The sequence below is a fragment of the Mytilus galloprovincialis genome, chromosome 5, assembly GCF_965363235.1.
Source record: "Mytilus galloprovincialis chromosome 5, xbMytGall1.hap1.1, whole genome shotgun sequence".
Taxonomy (NCBI): Eukaryota; Metazoa; Mollusca; class Bivalvia; order Mytilida; family Mytilidae; genus Mytilus; species Mytilus galloprovincialis.
This window is the reverse complement of record NC_134842.1, coordinates 101796621-101813584: the sequence shown is the minus strand read 5'-3', so window position 1 is coordinate 101813584 and position 16964 is coordinate 101796621. Positions and strand designations below refer to the sequence as shown.

At 34.9% G+C, this 16964-nt stretch overlaps 1 long non-coding RNA gene across 2 annotated transcripts in view; it reads right to left on the bottom strand.

Annotated features, from left to right (window-relative positions):
• Positions 1-5506: 5506 nt before the first annotated feature.
• LOC143076906 (uncharacterized) overlaps positions 5507-16964 on the bottom strand; it is a 38738-nt gene continuing 27280 nt past the window's right edge. For both annotated transcript variants that reach the window (XR_012978834.1, XR_012978833.1), the window contains exons 2-3: positions 6750-6981; positions 5507-5583 (exon numbers count right to left, since the gene is read on the bottom strand). This is a non-coding gene — a long non-coding RNA (uncharacterized LOC143076906). The remainder of the gene's footprint in view (positions 5584-6749; positions 6982-16964) is intronic.

Here is a 16964-nt window from a genome sequence, read left to right as displayed (position 1 = left end):
AGTATCAAATAACTAACATATTCATTGTTCAAATGTAAGCCTTGTTCAGATATGAGGGTAATGGATGGATTCCTTCATTTCTGTATTTTTTATTATTTTGGCCTGTTTTAATTTGCTGTTATAAAGGAACCGAATGATACATTGTAATTATAAAACGGTGAAAGTGACGGCCACGCCACCCGAATTCGTATTTGATCTGTGTTTGGTGGAATAAGCATTGTCGTATAGAGTTCATATTTGGTTTACACAAACTGAAGTATATAATAGAACGGAAATCAATTATACGGACAGACGGACAAGGGTAAACTCGTGATGCCCTTTCTTATAGCGTTGAGGGGCATAATAATCAAAAGGGTCTGTCAAATTGAAGCCTTGAAATTTAACAGGCATGTTTTCATTATTTGAATATGGAAAATTAAATTGATATAGAAGAGACTGACCAATGAAATCCACATTGAAGCGCTTTCAGGTTAATCTTTTAGAGTATCAATATTCAATGATAGTTGTCAGCTAATCAGAAATCAAATCCAATTTGATTTATTGCAAAAAGTACAATTTAATTGACGAATCTGATAGGTTATCAGATAAGGAGAGATAACCTGAATTATTTTTAAATCATCAACCGCGGTTTCGACTTCTATTGCAATAAGAAAAGTTGCTTTACATTTTAACCTCCGAAGTAAAGCAACAGAAATGACATGAGGGGAAGTTTTAAATGCACTTGAAAATATGTTTGGTTTAAACATATTTCTTATAGTGGATTGAGAAACAAATTATTACAACTTATATTAATCCCTTTCCACTTTGCAGGTGCGAGCGCTGCCTTGTAGCGGCATTAGCCCGATCTTTTCTGAAGCAGGCTTAGACTACAAAACGTGTGAGTATGTGCCCAAAGGATGTACTCCTTTCCAATTCGTAAGCAACCACATTTTACTTTTGAAAAGTATGATACAGCGAAACACCCCAAAGCCTTTTAGAAAGCTAAAACTCATAATTTTATGATTGGGGTGCCGTATGGAACTATTGTTTTTAACTACAATTTTAAATTTTGAAATCTCAAGGGCTCTTACCACAACAAATCTTAAGACCGAAGATACTAATACTCCATGCACTAAGATTAATTTTAAAGCGTATCAAAGCATAAGCCTAGTATCTTTGGTGCGTTTTCACTTATTATTGGTTATTTATATAGACAGTAGCTTATTGGCCGACCCGAAAACGAGAACAAATTTTTGTCTCTTCATTAATATGACTTATCTCTCTTGGACCGACTCTATTCTAAATGATTTGAGGGTATTAACACAGTCCTTACGTATCTCTCTTGGACCGACTCTATTCTAAATGAGTTGAGAGTATAAACACAGTCCTTACGTATCTCTCTTGGACCGACTCTATTCTAAATGAGTTGAGGGTATTAACACAGTCCTTACGTATCTCTCTTGGACCGACTCTATTCTAAATGAGTTGAGGGTATTAACACAGTCCTTACGTATCTCTCTTGGACCGACTCTATTCTAAATGAGTTGAGGGTATTAACACAGTCCTTACGTATCTCTCTTGGACCGACTCTATTCTAAATGAGTTGAGGGTATAAACACAGTCCTTACGTATCTCTCTTGGACCGACTCTATTCTAAATGAGTTGAGGGTATTAACACAGTTCTTACTTATCTCTCTTGGACCGACTCTATTCTAAATGAATTGAGGGTATTAACACAGTCCTTACTTATCTCTCTTGGACCGACTCTATTTTAAATGAGTTGAGGGTATTAACACAGTCCTTACGTATCTCGTGTCACTACCAGATGAGCTTGGTCCACCCTACACTAAATAAAGAAACATGGATACCTGCATTATGTGATACATGTCGGAGCTACCGAAACTTATAAATGAAGTACAATGGTAGAACTCTTTGTGGAGAGTCCCGCGATCCACTTAGAATGAATCCCAACGCTAAAACGCCATGTTAATAATTAAAAAAAAAAAAAACAAAAAAAAAAACTAAACACACTAAGAAACCTCTGCAATTTTATAAGATATATTAATAGTAAGCTCACTCCTTCTTAACAACCATAATTTATTTACCATACTTATACACGAAACGTATTTCTTTATACAATTTTAATTTTTACATATGACTGTATAAGTATAGATATATATATTCTTTTATATGTTATCTCATCCGAATTTTTATGCATTTTTAATGCATGTTTTTTTTTAATGTACATTATTAGTCACATTGGTATGTGTACAGTTAACGTTGCTGTTACGTTTATTAAACGGAAGAAATATTAAAATAAAAAAATGCATCGCAAGAGAAATTATTTTACTATGAGGAATTAGTCCTATTTCGGCATTTGTCTTGTTTATAGCCATTTAAATTTAAGGCAGCAGTACATTAGATTTGGAATGAAGAGATCGAGGGAGAATTAAAACGATATAATAACTACATGTAAGTGTTTTCATAGAAATAACTTCACTAATATTCATGACCGTCATTCATTCATGACATTTTGGTTAGTAAATCCTGTTCCCGTTCGTGGCACCGGGTGTAGGGTATTAAGACTTTTTGGTATGTCGCTTTCAGATGTTTGACCCCTAACAACACACACGCAAACACTTTTGAGTCTAGTAGTCCTCTACCACCGTTAAATTGCCATCAAATTGGATACTGGTGAAGTGTATGTAATTTTCACTAATTTACAGATGTTTTATCTTTTGAAAAAGTTATTACGGTATTTTAAAAAGAGGAACACTGTTCCACGTATTACGGACGTCTCTCCAAGGTAAAGCTCGTGTGTCAAATAAAAAAATCAAATCTAATCTTTACCTTTGAACATGTTCAAAACAATCGTGGTGCGGTCGTGACGAAGTCAGGTCGTAGAAGAAGCATAGTGAGAGCGCACTAAGATCGCATAGGTCTCTGTACCATCGTAGCGAGAGTGTAGCGAAAGCGTGATTCTATTCGGAGAGACTTCGCTGCGATCTCACAGCGACGTTATTACGACCTCACTACGACCATCACGTTCTCATCGCGACCCAACTACGCTTCCACTTCGACTATACCACGCTGTTCACGACCATAGTGCGATTCTAGCACGCCCTTGCCGTCCTCATCACGCTCTTCTTACGACCTGACTACGTTCATACTACGACCATCATTCTCACTGCCATTTTCACACAAAATATATTAAATCTCTCCAGGTTTTGTTTGTCTGTATGTAATTAGGACCTCTTGTCTATTTTCTCTAACGGATCAACCATGCTTTTCGTTTTTATATAGATTTCAGGAATCTGATGTAGAGTAGTTGTCGTTTGTTTATGTAGTTCATACGTGTTTCTCGTTTTTATATAGATTAATGCGGGGTTCACACATTGCCGATTATTGCTCCCGTTTGAGATCAGACAGCGATACGACACGAAAAGTGAAAGAGTCGGATTACTATCCTCAATTATCTGGAATGTCCTTTCATTGTCTGAACGCAGTCGTTTTAGTTCGTAACAGATTCCTTCGGGTCGGGAAGGGTCCGAATAGTTCGGCGAAGCACCCCGACAGTTAGGTGCATCCCGTAACTTTCGGTGAAACTCATCCGATTCTGTCTAGTCGGATTACAATCGTGCCTAATGTCGTGACAGATTTTGCTGTATCGGATCAAAATCCTAACAATGTTCTGTGTATTCTGGACGGTGTCCTGTGGAACGGGAATGATCTGGAGAAATTTTTCTTTGCTGTTTTTCTGCCGATTGAGTCCAGATTGCATCCAGATCTTGTCGATTGCGAACCGTTTTTGCCGAAATCGTTCCGGAACAGTCCCGTTATTAATACGAAATTCGTCAATGAAACCAACGTCAGAATCCCGAAAATTACAGAATACAGTACGACTGATACCAGACAAAGCCGTTTACAATGCGATAGAGCGGACCGTGATAGGATTACGTTCCGACAGTACCTGATCATCCCGAGTATGCCGACAGTCAGCGTCGGTTCACTGTCTGGTCACTGTCTGATCTCTGTTGGATTACATTCGGTAGAATCGGGACTCCGTCGTGACAGACTCGGTCGAAGTTAACTAGACAAAAGATACAAATTGGATAAGAAGCGTATTGAGAACGGGATTATCGGGATAAATTCGCTTGGAAATGGTTGAAGACCGACGCTTCCTGAACAATATCTGATTGTTGTCGTAATTAAATTATTTGTTTTACAAATTTTAATTAAAGTTTGAACTTCCATCCACGATTCACAGGATTTTGATCAGACTTTTTACAAATTTTAATCGGGAATGGTCATGTCAAGGACGGCAGTAAAAATCGTGAATGTTTGACCCCAGCTTAAACCGTTGTTTTTCCCGTTTGAATGATTTTACATTACTAATTTTTTGGGCCCTTTATAACTTGCTCCGTGTTGAAGGCCGTACCTTGAACTATATGGTTTACTTTTATAAATTGTTATTTGGATGGAGAGTTGTCTCATTGGCACTCATACCACATCTTCCTATATCTATTGACACATCTGTGTCATCTCTGCTATCGTTTACTGAAAGGTTGGATTGGTCGTTTCGACACATCTGCTTGATCAGGATTCGTTACTATCAGAGCTCCCTCTGCATCTACATCAACCCCTACAACTACGCCCATGCCCGTCATCTAGTAGATTTTGGTGGCATGACTGTATTGTTTCCGAGAAATCTGCGTTTTAATAAAAAATAGAAGGAATTGAACTGTATTGATATGGAAGACAATGTTCACGTAATTGCTGAGAATGTAGTAAGATCGCGGAATGAACGTAGTATAATCGTGGTTAGAACGTGCTATAATCGCAGGAGAAGCGTGGTAAGATTGTGTTGCAATCAGATAACTCGTGGTATTGTCGTAGTGAGAACGTGACGAGCGTAGAAAGATCTTGATAAGCGTAGTGATGTCGCAGAATAAGTGCAATGAGAACGTGGTATAATTGTAGCGGGGTCGTTGTTGAAGCGTATACGTAATGAGGACGTAGTAGCATCGTGAAAGCAACGAACATTTACATTTTCATGCCGCGACCTCACCACGATCTGAAATGATTTTAGATCGCTGTGAGCGTGGTGCGATCGTGGTCTAGTGGGACTGGGGCTTAAAACATCCTGGTACGATTACTCAGTCAATAATGAGCAACCGGAAGGTAAATTCAAAAATATATAAACGGTGCAATTTGAGAGGGAAAATTTACTGCTTTCTGGTGATTTAGTTATGTATATAAAGCATTAAACACTAAACTTTCTCTCAAAATGTACCTATTAAAATCTAGAATTTACTTATTTACGTTGCTCTTGCTTGACCCGGATTTCCTACCACAGAGAAGGTAAACTGTCGAAAAATACATGTATATATCCCGGAGTCAAAAGTAGGTAATATGAAAATGGTCTATTATTAATGTCGCTTCTATTTTCGTTAAAATTTAACAGGTCAGTTGATGTTCTTTTAGAAGCCTTATACTTTCTAATGCCAGTCAAGAATAAACAAAATAGTTTTATATTTAATACTTTATTGTAGAAGTAAAAAACGCCTTGTTGGTTTTTGCAGTTCTTCTCCATGTTATCATCTCCTACCAAAGAATAAAGAAATATGAAGAACAAAATATAAAATATAGTCATAAAATTTTTGCATTAATCTTTTAACAAACTCCCTTTTGTGTTGTTTGTTGTCTAATGTACAACACTGTACTTTTCCTGAACATAAGCTTGTTTTCAGTTCCTGTGTTAGGTAGAAATAGTGTGCTTTCATCAGTGTTCTTTGTTGAAGGCCGTATACGGGACCTATAATTGTTAACTCCTATGCCGTTTGGTCTCTGGAGAAGATTTGTTTCATTGGCCTTCATACCACATCTTCTAATTTGATATAAATTGTCAGGTCCAGACCTATTATACTGCTTTTCACGGTATAGTTTTACCCATTGTTGAAGAACACAGTTGAGAACTGTAGACATGGATGGACAAGTGACGATAGTACAACAATATGCCCCATAATAGTCGTGTTTCATCCAATCGGCAAACCTCGGGTGATTCCGCTACTCTCCTTCTATCCTTAGATGAGGTACGGAATTGGCCGAGTTGTGACGAATGTTTTTTTTTTTATCATCAGTATTCTTTCCGAGTGAGTCGTATCATTATGGGTGTGAGTGGGGTTTCCTAATAGAAAGTAATAGGTAAATAATCAGTATTAATCCAAAAAAATGCAATGTTTAATGACCCGAAAACAGTATCGCATCTATATTCTTTCTGAATAAGTCTGTTTAAAGGTTTTGTAAGCTTTCGAGGTGAATGTCGATATTTTTGTGCTTTGCATGGAATGTTACCATAAAAGATGGGATGTGAAATAACTGAACGTATAAGATGTCTGCACATTGATTTATGTTTACAAATATTGTCCTTGAATCAATGATAAAATTGACAAGTTAACGATATCGAGTGAACCAAGACGCAAAGTAGTGTACTTTTAACATATTTGACTTGGATGGAGAGTTGTCCAATTTGCACTCGTACCTCACCTTCTTATTTATACTCATCAAACATACCAGACTGACAATTTTGTACGCCAGACGAGCATTTCGTCTACAAATAACTCATCAGTGATGTTCGAATAAAGAAAGTTATAAGGCCTATATATTCAAACCGCACACAATCTGTGTGTAAAAAGAAAAAAAACAAACAAAAACAAAGCAAAACAAAACAGAACATACACAAATTTGACCTGTGTTTTGTTAATATTTACCTCTACTGTGGACATCTGCAGTGGTGGTGAGAATGCTCAGGAACGCAATCACAGCTCCTTGATGGACAACCGTTGGGAAAGCCACCAGGTATACATTCAATTGGAATTTCACAGTAACAGCATCTTTTATTGTCAAAAACATGACAGTGAGGAGTTGAATTGCTGTAAGATCGGTAAGATCCACATCTACAGTCACGGTCTCTAATACATGGTACACAACTCAGTGAAATACCTATAAGATGTAAGCTAAGGAATTCAGAAGATATTAGAGTTATCGTATGATAAAAAGCTGTTAACTATGAACACATAAGGGACACAAGAGTAACATTGGACACACGTACCTGAGTATCTACATGGAAAGGGAAAAGGAGGGGTCGTCATTTCATTATTCTTTAGATTTTAGGCAATTGCTTTCTCTATTCTTTAGATTTTATCACTAAATTATTTTCTATTCTTTATATTTTTGTTTATGTTTTTAGTGTTCTTTGTTCTGTATTTCCTCTCTTTATTCTCTGCTCTGTAAACCCCAGTCAGACCCTTATAACTTTTGTTCGAAGCAAACGAACATAACATGTAGGAAGGGAAACTGTACAATTGGGAAAAGGAAATAATCTCATTATATAAAATAGTAAAAAAGATCTAATATTCTTGTCTATCTATCAAAGTTCAAATGACATGGATTTTGGCAACAATAGGTGAGTGGGGATAGGAGGGGTCCTGATCCCGAAATCCCGGGCTTAAATACATGAAATCCCGAGGTCCCGGGCTTAAATTAAATCGCGACATTCGAAAAAGAAATCCCGGATCCCGAGAGGTTCAATCCCGAAATCCCGAGCTTAAAACACCTAATCCCGACGTCCCGAAAAAGGTCCTGCCCCCTCAAATAGGTCACCGTATGGCGTTCTAATATGTGCAAACCCATACCTATGGTCAGCATTAAAAATGTGAAAATATGAAACAGTGTTAACGAGAAAAAAAGTGTTCGTATTGATTATGCTTTCTTGAGAAATATTTTTATCATTCCGAACCGATCTGTTCCTACCCCTAAATACTTAGCATTTTTGTAAATAACATTCGTCACAACTCGGCCGTTTCCGTAACACCGGAGTCACCCGAGGATTGGCGATTGGGTAAATAAGCGACAGACCTTTTGCTTGCGATTGCTGGAACACTCCAGTTTCCAACTCACATTATATGCTATGCATTTTGCCAGATTTTATGCCTAGTTACCACTTTTATATGCTTTTAACTTTAATACCTAGCTTATGCTTATATTCTGCTTTTAGTGCTTCATTTGTGTACTGTGAGATTTATTGCATGTATATTATGTGTTGTATTGTTATAAATGTTGTATTGTTAAAAATGTCTCATATGTCGGTTAAAAGCTCATTAGAGCTTATGTTTGTCTCTGTTTGTATACCTTGCCGACTCTAAATAAAGCTTATTGAATATATTATTTACACCGGAACAGTTTTGAAACTTGAAACTAAGATTGGTGCGATAGCATCAGACTGTAACAGATGAGATGTTTGGTAAAAAATATTATGCTGATAATGAGACATTTTTTTTACGAAGTGTATATATAGTTAGAAATTGTTCAACACTGTCAGACAAGCTATATAAAAAATATATAAGGACAACTTTAATGATAACAAGATGTATGATTGTGTGCTGTTGAGGCCTGTTTCGTATAAACAAAAACACTCTTAAGGGAAGTTAAAACACTTTGAACGCCAAAGATAATAAGTAATAAAAAGCCTAACACCATATCCCCAAAAAGGTACACGTGAATTAGAGAAAGGATAAAACCAGAAATAACATAATATGTCACAGAAAACTGAAAATTGACCACAGGAACAACACAAAAACCGGGTTAAGCTTAAGTGTACCGGAAGTATAATTTTATTTCGCTGTTTTAAAATCTAATGCATACTGGTAATTTTTTCAAAAATTGCACACCAAAAACGTTGTGATTGGTTTTAAACGTCCTAATGTAAATTCGACCAATGATGTAACATTATTTTTCTTTTTGTGTACGAACAATGATATACTCCATAGTCTTATAGATTCTGAAAAGGCGAATTGACTGTTATTCGCTTTCTGTCCAGTTTCATACATGTTCAGGGCAACAAAAAAATAAGCAGTTCCTTCTCAACATGTGATACTTAACGAGTTGCTCATATCATAGTTAGTGTTCCTCTCATGATTTAAGTTGGAAATTACAATGGTCAAAATTAACTCATCATAGATAACAGGATTGAATTTTTATATTTGCGCCAGACGCGCATTTTTTCTACAAACGACTCATCAGTGACGCTCGAATCGACAAGTGTTAAAAAGGCGAAAACAAAGAACGAAGCTGAAGAGCATTGAAGACCAAAAACTCCTAAGAGTTTTGCCAAATACAGCTAAGGTTATCTATTCCTGAGGAAGAAAAGCCTCAGTATTTTAAGAATTCAAAGCAAAATGTAAAAAAATAATTTACGATTATGACCATATCAATGATAATTCATGTCAAAACAGAAGTGCTGACTACTGGGCTGGAGATATCCTCGGGGAATAAAAACTCCACTAGCAGTGTCATCGACCCAGTGGTTGTAAATAAATTCATCATAGATACGAGGATTGGAATTTTATGTTTGCGCCAGACGCAAATTTGAAGCATTCATTATTAAGTTGTACTCGTTCTGATTTTGTTTTATTACTGGACGTTAAGCAAACTTTAATCAATATATATCCAAATAGTACAGGGGCGGATCCAGTCTTAAAAAGGGGGGTTCCAAACTAGGACAAAGGGTTTCCAGCTATAAGTCCCCATTCAAATGCATTGATCGTCAACAAAAAGGGGGAGTTCCAACCCCCAGACCCTCCTGGATCCACCACTGTAGTAGATGAGAGCATGATTGGAGTTTACAGAATAGAGAATAATGGTCCAATACCACAACCTAATGATTGAAAGAAGAATAGAGAATAATGGTCCAATACCACAACCTAATGATTGAAACAAGAAAAGAGAATAATGGTCCAATACCACAACCTAATGATTGAAAGAAGAATAGAGAAAAATGGTCCAATACCACAACCTAATGATGAAAAGAAGAATAGAGAATAATGGTTCAATACCACAACCTAATGATTGAAAGAAGAATAGAGAATAATGGTCCAATACCACAACCTAATGATTGAAAGAAGAATAGAGAATAATGGTCCAATACCACAACCTAATGATTGAAAGAAGAATAGAGAATAATGGTTCAATACCACAACCTAATGATTGAAAGAAGAATAGAGAATAATGGTCCAATACCACAACCTAATGATTGAAAGAAGAATAGAGAATAATGGTCCAATACCACAACCTAATGATGAAAAGAAGAATAGAGAATAATGGTCCAATACCACAACCTAATGATTGAAAGAAGAATAGAGAATAATGGTCCAATACCACAACCTAATGATTGAAAGAAGAATAGAGAATAATGGTCCAATACTACAACCTGATGATTTAAAGAAGAATAGAGAATAATGGTCCAATACCACAACCTAATGATTGAAAGAAGAATAGAGAATAATGGTCCAATACCACAACCTAATGATGAAAAGAAGAATAGAGAATAATGGTCCAATACCACAACCTAATGATGAAAAGAAGAATAGAGAATAATGGTCCAATACCACAACCTAATGATTGAAAGAAGAATAGAGAATAATGGTCCAATACAACAACCTAATGATTGAAAGAAGAATAGAGAATAATGGTCCAATACCACAACCTAATGATGAAAAGAAAAATAGAGAATAATGGTCCAATACCACAACCTAATGATTGAAAGAAGAATAGAGAATAATGGTCCAATACCACAACCTAATGATTGAAAGAAGAATAGAGAATAATGGTCCAATACCACAACCTAATGATTGAAAGAAGAATAGAGAATAATGGTCCAATACCACAACCTAATGATTGAAAGAAGAATAGAGAATAATGGTCCAATACCACAACCTAATGATTGAAAGAAGAATAGAGATTAATGGTCCAATACCACAACCTAATGATGAAAAGAAGAATAGAGAATAATGGTCCAATACCACAACCTGATGATTGAAAGAAGAATAGAGAATAATGGTCCAATACCACAACCTAATGATGAAAAGAAGAATAGAGAATAATGGTCCAATACCACAACCTAATGATTGAAAGAAGAATAGAGAATAATGGTCCAATACCACAACCTTATGATTGAAAGAAGAATAGAGAATAATGGTCCAATACAACAACCTAATGATTGAAAGAAGAATAGAGAATAATGGTCCAATACCACAACCTAATGATTGAAAGAAGAATAGAGAATAATGGTCCAATACCACAACCTGATGATGAAAAGAAGAATAGAGAATAATGGTCCAATACCACAACCTAATGATTGAAAGAAGAATAGAGAATAATGGTCCAATACAACAACCTAATGATTGAAAGAAGAATAGAGAATAATGGTCCAATACCACAACCTAATGATGAAAAGAAAAATAGAGAATAATGGTCCAATACCACAACCTAATGATTGAAAGAAGAATAGAGAATAATGGTCCAATACAACAACCTAATGATTGAAAGAAGAATAGAGAATAATGGTCCAATACCACAACCTAATGATGAAAAGAAAAATAGAGAATAATGGTCCAATACCACAACCTAATGATGAAAAGAAAAATAGAGAATAATGGTCCAATACCACAACCTAATGATTGAAAGAAGAATAGAGAATAATGGTCCAATACAACAACCTAATGATTGAAAGAAGAATAGAGAATAATGGTCCAATACCACAGCCTAATGATGAAAAGAAAAATAGAGAATAATGGTCCAATACCACAACCTAATGATGAAAAGAAAAATAGAGAATAATGGTCCAATACCACAACCTAATGATTGAAAGAAGAATAGAGAATAATGGTCCAATACCACAACCTAATGATTGAAAGAAGAATAGAGAATAATGGTCCAATACCACAACCTAATGATTGAAAGAAGAATAGAGAATAATGGTCCAATACCACAACCTGATGATTGAAAGAAGAATAGAGAATAATGGTCCAATACCACAACCTAATGATTGAAAGAAGAATAGAGAATAATGGTCCAATACCACAACCTAATGATTTAAAGAAGAATAGAGAATAATGGTCCAATACCACAACCTAATGATTGAAAGAAGAATAACGAATAATGGTTCAATACTACAACCTAATGATTGAAAGAAGAATAAAGAATAATGGTCCAATACCACAATCTAATGATTGAAAGAAGAATAGAGAATAATGGTCCAATACCACAACCTAATGATTGAAAGAAGAATAGAGAATAATGGTCCAATACCACAACCTAATGATGAAAAGAAAAATAGAGAATAATGGTCCAATACCACAACCTAATGATGAAAAGAAGAATAGAGAATAATGGTCCAATACCACAACCTGATGATTGAAAGAAGAATAGAGAATAATGGTTCAGTACCACAACCTGATGATGAAAAGAAGAATAGAGAAAAATGGTCCAATACCACAACCTAATGATTGAAAGAAGAATAGAGAATAATGGTCCAATACCACAACCTAATGATGAAAAGAAAAATAGAGAATAATGGTCCAATACCACAACCTAATGATGAAAAGAAGAATAGAGAATAATGGTCCAATACCACAACCTAATGATTGAAAGAAGAATAGAGAATAATGGTCCAATACCACAACCTAATGATGAAAAGAAAAATAGAGAATAATGGTCCAATACCACAACCTAATGATTGAAAGAAGAATAGAGAATAATGGTCCAATACCACAACCTAATGATGAAAAGAAGAATAGAGAATAATGGTCCAATACCACAACCTAATGATTGAAAGAAGAATAGAGAATAATGGTCCAATACCACAACCTAATGATTGAAAGAAGAATAGAGAATAATGGTCCAATACCACAACCTAATGATTGAAAGAAGAATAGAGAATAATGGTCCAATACCACAACCTAATGATGAAAAGAAGAATAGAGAATAATGGTCCAATACCACAACCTAATGATTGAAAGAAGAATAGAGAATAATGGTCCAATACCACAACCTAATGATTGAAAGAAGAATAGAGAATAATGGTCCAATACCACAACCTAATGATGAAAAGAAGAATAGAGATTAATGGTTCAATACCACAACCTAATGATTGAAAGAAGAATGGAGAATAATGGTCCAATACCACAACCTAATGATTGAAAGAAGAATAGAGAATAATGGTCCAATACCACAACCTAATGATTGAAAGAAGAATAGAGAATAATGGTCCAATACCACAACCTGATGATGAAAAGAAGAATAGAGAATAATGGTCCAATACCACAACCTAATGATTGAAAGAAGAATAGAGAATAATGGTCCAATACCACAACCTAATGATTGAAAGAAGAATAGAGAATAATGGTCCAATACCACAACCTAATGATGAAAAGAAGAATAGAGAATAATGGTCCAATACCACAACCTAATGATTGAAAGAAGAATAGAGAATAATGGTCCAATACCACAACCTAATGATTGAAAGAAGAATAGAGATTAATGGTCCAATACCACAACCTAATGATTGAAAGAAGAATAGAGAATAATGGTCCAATACCACAACCTAATGATGAAAAGAAGAATAGAGAATAATGGTTCAATACCACAACCTAATGATTGAAAGAAGAATAGAGAATAATGGTCCAATACCACAACCTAATGATTGAAAGAAGAATAGAGAATAATGGTCCAATACCACAACCTAATGATTGAAAGAAGAATAGAGAATAATGGTGCAATACCACAACCTAATGATTGAAAGAAGAATAGAGAATAATGGTCCAATACCACAACCTAATGATGAAAAGAAGAATAGAGAATAATGGTCCAATACCACAACCTAATGATGAAAAGAAGAATAGAGAATAATGGTCCAATACCACAACCTAATGATTGAAAGAAGAATAGAGAATAATGGTCCAATACCACAACCTAATGATTGAAAGAAGAATAGAGATTAATGGTCCAATACCACAACCTAATGATTGAAAGAAGAATAGAGAATAATGGTCCAATACCACAACCTAATGATGAAAAGAAGAATAGAGAATAATGGTTCAATACCACAACCTAATGATTGAAAGAAGAATAGAGAATAATGGTCCAATACCACAACCTAATGATTGAAAGAAGAATAGCGAATAATGGTCCAATACCACAACCTAATGATTGAAAGAAGAATAGAGAATAATGGTGCAATACCACAACCTAATGATTGAAAGAAGAATAGAGAATAATGGTCCAATACCACAACCTGATGATGAAAAGAAGAATAGAGAATAATGGTCCAGTACCACAACCTAATGATGAAAAGAAGAATAGAGAATAATGGTCCAATACCACAACCTAATGATGAAAAGAAGAATAGAGAATAATGGTCCAATACCACAACCTAATGATTGAAAGAAGAATAGAGAATAATGGTCCAATACCACAACCTGATGATGAAAAGAAAAATAGAGAATAATGGTCCAGTACCACAACCTAATGATTGAAAGAAGAATAGAGAATAATGGTCCAGTACCACAACCTAATGATGAAAAGAAGAATAGAGAATAATGGTCCAATACCACAACCTAATGATGAAAAGAAAAATAGAGAATAATGGTCCAGTACCACAACCTAATGATGAAAAGAAGAATAGAGAATAATGGTTCAATACCACAACCTAATGATTGAAAGAAGAATAGAGAATAATGGTCCAATACCACAACCTAATGATTGAAAGAAGAATAGAGAATAATGGTGCAATACCACAACCTAATGATTGAAAGAAGAATAGAGAATAATGGTCCAATACCACAACCTAATGATGAAAAGAAGAATAGAGAATAATGGTCCAATACCACAACCTAATGATTGAAAGAAGAATAGAGAAAAATGGTCCAATACCACAACCTAATGATTGAAAGAAGAATAGAAGATAATGGTCCAATACCACAACCTGATGATGAAAAGAAGAATAGAGAATAATGGTCCAATACCACAACCTAATGATTGAAAGAAGAATAGAGAATAATGGTCCAATACCACAACCTAATGATTGAAAGAAGAATAGAGAATAATGGTCCAATACCACAACCTAATGATTGAAAGAAGAATAGAGAATAATGGTCCAATACCACAACCTAATGATTGAAAGAAGAATAGAGAATAATGGTCCAATACCACAATTTAATGATGAAAAGAAAAATAGAGAATAATGGTCCAATACCACAACCTAATGATTGAAAGAAGAATAGAGAATAATGGTCCAATACCACAACCTAATGATTGAAAGAAGAATAGAGAATAATGGTCCAATACCACAACCTAATGATTGAAAGAAGAATAGAGAATAATGGTCCAATACCACAACCTAATGATTGAAAGAAGAATAGAGAATAATGGTCCAATACCACAACCTAATGATGAAAAGAAGAAAAGAGAATAATGGTCCAATACCACAACCTAATGATTGAAAGAAGAATAGAGAATAATGGTCCAATACCACAACCTAATGATTGAAAGAAGAATAGAGAATAATGGTTCAATACTACAACCTAATGATTGAAAGAAGAATAGAGAATAATGGTGCAATACCACAACCTAATGATTTAAAGAAGAATAGAGAATAATGGTCCAATACCACAACCTAATGATTGAAAGAAGAATAGAGAATAATGATCCAATACCACAACCTAATGATGAAAAGAAAAATAGAGAATAATGGTCCAATACCACAACCTAATGATTGAAAGAAGAATAGAGAATAATGGTCCAATACCACAACCTAATGATTGAAAGAAGAATAGAGAATAATGGTCCAATACCACAACCTAATGATTGAAAGAAGAATAGAGAATAATGGTCCAATACCACAACCTAATGATGAAAAGAAGAATAGAGAATAATGGTCCAATACCACAACCTAATGATGAAAAGAAGAATAGAGAATAATGGTCCAATACCACAACCTAATGATTGAAAGAAGAATAGAGAATAATGGTCCAATACCACAACCTAATGATTGAAAGAAGAATAGAGAATAATGGTCCAATACCACAACCTAATGATTGAAAGAAGAATAGAGAATAATGGTCCAATACCACAACCTAATGATTGAAAGAAGAATAGATAATAATGGTCCAATACCACAACCTAATGATTGAAAGAAGAATAGAGAATAATGGTCCAATACCACAACCTAATGATTTAAAGAAGAATAGAGAATAATGGTGCAATACCACAACCTAATGATTGAAAGAAGAATAGAGAATAATGGTCCAATACCACAACCTGATGATGAAAAGAAGAATAGAGAATAATGGTCCAATACCACAACCTAATGATTGAAAGACGAATAGAGAATAATGGTCCAATACCACAACCTAATGATTGAAAGAAGAATAGAGAATAATGGTCCAATACCACAACCTAATGATTGAAAGAAGAAAAGAGAATAATGGTCCAATACCACAACCTAATGATTGAAAGAAGAATAGAGAAAAATGGTCCAATACCACAACCTAATGATTGAAAGAAGAATAGAGAATAATGGTCCAATACCACAACCTAATGATTGAAAGAAGGATAGAGCATAATGGTCCAATACCACAACCTAATGATTGAAAGAAGAATAGAGAATAATGGTCCAATACCACAACCTAATGATTGAAAGAAGAATAGAGCATAATGGTCCAATACCACAACCTAATGATTGAAAGAAGAATAGAGAAAAATGGTCCAATACCACAACCTAATGATGAAAAGAAGAATAGAGAATAATGGTCCAATACCACAACCTAATGATTGAAAGAAGAATAGAGAATAATGGTCCAATACCACAACCTAATGATTGAAAGAAGAATAGAGAATAATGGTCCAATACCACAACCTAATGATTGAAAGAAGAATAGAGAATAATGGTCCAATACAACAACCTAATGATGAAAAGAAGAATAGAGAATAATGGTCCAATACCACAACCTAATGATTGAAAGAAGAATAGAGAATAATGGTCCAATACCACAACCTAATGATTGAAAGAAGAATAGAGAATAATGGTCCAATACCACAACCTAATGATGAAAAGAAGAATAGAGAATAATGGTCCAATACCACAACCT